Raw genomic sequence first — 3,378 nt, 5'->3', positions numbered from 1 at the left:
CCTACATTGATTAAATGGGCCCAATGTTTTAACATACTTCTCACAGTTCTGCATCTTCTACAACATGACCTGTCTGCCTAAGTTTTTGTTCAAATTATTCATATGAACTTTGAGGGAAAAGTATCTAGGATAGGCATTTTTGACATGTTACTGGAGATACCACTCCAGTTTAAAATTGGTCCATTAATCAAAACTCAGGGAACATGTTCTATAGCTTAAAATTTCCCAATTATTACTATCATTTAGTCCATGTGTCTCCATATCATCAATGACATTGCTTTCAACATATGCTACAACAAGGTATCTTCATTTTATATGGGTTTAAGCAATTATATGGAATTTTAAACTACACAAGGAAATTTTAGAAGCAAACCATTTTAAAATAGCTATCAACAGGTGTTACAAATTAACAACTTATCTGTCTCATTTCTACTGCCTAGACATTTATCCATACTATATTTAAAGAGAAGTTGTTTGGGATCTTGCCCTATGTCCCATATAAGTTTCTCAATAGAAAAAAATATATATATATATAGTAACTTTGCTTGGAAAATCAGGTTTTTGTGAAGAAGCATAGAAAATTTAATTAGTTATTTTTTTTAAGATAAAAGCATGGGATGGATGGATGGATGGAATATAATGTCTAAAATGTTTACATCTTAAAGGTTTTATGGTCAATAGTACATTTTCCAGTGTTCATTCATTGAGCTTTACTTGTGAATTGGCAGGCAAGTCTTACCAAAATTCATGTTTGTTAAAAGAATCGGCTGTCATCTGTTAGTTCTGAATACTAAATAATGGCAGCATTGCTTTATTTCACTGCCTAATAACTGACATATTTCAATGGACAAGTTGTATTCTCTGCAAATATAACTCTTCACATAACAAAAATAATTTCAAGTGAAATTAGATTTTAGATATTAGCTTATCGCTAAAATACTGTTCATTCCCTTTCAAAGCACTGCCCCAAAAAAAGACTTTTAAATTACTCATCTTTTTATTATGACAGATAAAATAAGCATGACAAAGTTAAAGGGGTCTTCCTGTGCTAACAAGAGAAAGGCTCCCACCGTAACTTAAAGGGAAACTGTTACAATGTCCAGAGCCCTTGATGCCCTCAAATTCCTTGCAGCAGGATCCCACTTAGGTGGCACCAACTTTGATTTCCAAATGGAACAGTCGTCTACAAAAGGAAAAGTGATGGCCTTACCTCATAAATCTGAAGAGCACCTGGGAGGGAAAAGCGTCCTGCTGGCAGTTCGTACCATTGTTGCCATTGGAGTCCCCCCCACCCCACCCCAACCCCCGCGCTGATGTCAGTGTCATATCTCGTCCAGGAGCACCAGCTAACGAGCTGTGCTGAAGCTTGCTGCAGCTGCCACTGGAGCCACTCCGATTGAGGGCCACTTCTCGCCCGAGACCTTCACTAAGGGATTCAGGCAGCCTTCCGGGAGCCATGTCTTCCATTGGTTAGTGATCCCAGAGCTGACCACCAGCCTCTCACAGCGGCTTTAAAGTTAACCCGCCGACCCTTGTTCCGTGTAACAGACTCTCCTCTGCACTCTGTGGACGTTGCCATCCAGGGGTACCACAGAAGAGGTGACTCAGTGGGTCTGAGGTGGTGGATGCTGGTGCAGCCTAGGAGGTTCTGAGCATGCGTGGCACCATCTCCCGTGAGCATCCGTGGGAGGTCCTTACCAATCTCTACTTCTACAGAGATCCTGATGGGACTGAAAAGGAAGAGCAGGCTGCTGCTGAAAAGGCTGTGACCATGAAAGGAATTTCAGGTCTGCTCTGGCAGATTTCACTGCTACTCAGCCTGAGGTCACAAGCTGGTCTGGAGGCACACAGGTGCCCTCTGTGCCTATTTAGTAGTTGCCTACTGACAACGGAAGCCCTCCGCCTGCTGCTGAGAACTGACTGGCCTGCAAGCTCCCAGCACTCACGCTGCTGAATGGGTAGGAACAGCCACTAAGTGGTCTTAAGCTCTTTTTCCACTGACACTTAAACAGAAAATGAAAATAAGGTTGACAGAAAATAAACAGTTTCTATAATTTAAAAAAATGTATATTAAAGGGGATCTTTCTTACCTTTCCAATGTTTGTCCTCTTTATCTATTGTAGCATGTTACAGGACCTATGCCACTTTTCTGATCCCTATGTCTAGTTTTTATTTGTCTGCGTTTTAATTTTCCTTTAGTTTGTTATCTAAAAGTTAAGGTTTCTTACAAATTGTCTCCAACAGTGTTTCATGAAAAGTATATTAAAGAAGGAAAAGTCATTTGGCTTGGGTACTCATTGTTAATGATACTCATTTTTTAAAAGCACATTACAATAAGAAAGTAGTTGCAAACCACTAGACAATCATTATTATTTGCTGGCTCTATTTGACTGATTAGAAGACTATAAAGTTATGCAAAACAAAGGCAGATTCTTTAGCTGCTATTTTCTTCAACTTTAATGACATCCTTGTTATCCATAACAGAGTAAATGGGCATTTACACATGGTGAAGACACTGTATAAGAAGAAAAGAACAAAGGTTAAGGTAAGAAACTAACATGTATTGAGCACCTACTATGCGCCAGCATTTACACAGTTGTCATTACTTTTAAATCTCACATAAACTACAACGTGGGTAGAACTAGAAGCTCAAACAAGTGGAGCTACTTTCCCAAGGCCTCATGGGTAGTAAGTAGCACAGCTTGGTTCCAACTTCAAAATTTAAGCTCTTTCTCACTTATTATGCTGCCTCTCAGCTACCAGACAGTCTTTCATGAAGAAAATCAAAACTTGAGACGATATTGTGAAACATATTAAGACATTTAGAAATATTTATAGAAGACATAATGATTCCCATTATCACTGTGATTAAAATAAACTGTATTAATCTCAACAATGGTGATGCTTGAGTCTTAAGTTGCCTCTCTCAGAACCCCTAATACAATAGTATATAGAACACATGACATTGAGTTTCTTTTCATAACCAAACAGTTTATGTTCAGATATACTATATATTAGCACAGGATCGCAGAAATATCAAGATTGCTCTGCAGCCCTTCTCTATGATCTGAGAATCTCTAGATCTTTATTTTTGTAGCACAGGATTAGGAGGAAAATATTAACTCCAAATTTCAATGTAATTGAATGAAAGCAAAATTCAAAATTCTAATAAAACAAATCCCTCTTAAATCAGAACTATGACAGCATCAAGAGTGAAAAAATGAAGATTATGTTTGATCCTTCATTTATTCACCATAACCTTTCTCTACTCCTTGCTTTGCTTTGCCTTTCTTGTCTATTTAACAAATATTTGTTGTGAATTTATTATGTCACTGGCATTTTTCTGGGACCATTTGCTAATCTCTGGTGAGACTAGTG

At 38.1% G+C, this 3,378-nt stretch overlaps 1 pseudogene; it reads left to right on the top strand.

Annotated features, from left to right (window-relative positions):
* The first annotated feature begins 1,095 nt into the window (after positions 1-1,095).
* LOC109386233 (40S ribosomal protein SA-like) lies at positions 1,096-1,872 on the top strand (annotated as a pseudogene).
* Positions 1,873-3,378: the final 1,506 nt, after the last annotated feature.

Source organism: Hipposideros armiger, unplaced genomic scaffold, assembly GCF_001890085.2.
Source record: "Hipposideros armiger isolate ML-2016 unplaced genomic scaffold, ASM189008v1 scaffold_130, whole genome shotgun sequence".
NCBI classification, from domain to species: domain Eukaryota; kingdom Metazoa; phylum Chordata; class Mammalia; order Chiroptera; family Hipposideridae; genus Hipposideros; species Hipposideros armiger.
The sequence above is the reverse complement of the archived record's forward strand: the minus strand, read 5'-3'. Positions and strand labels throughout refer to the sequence as shown.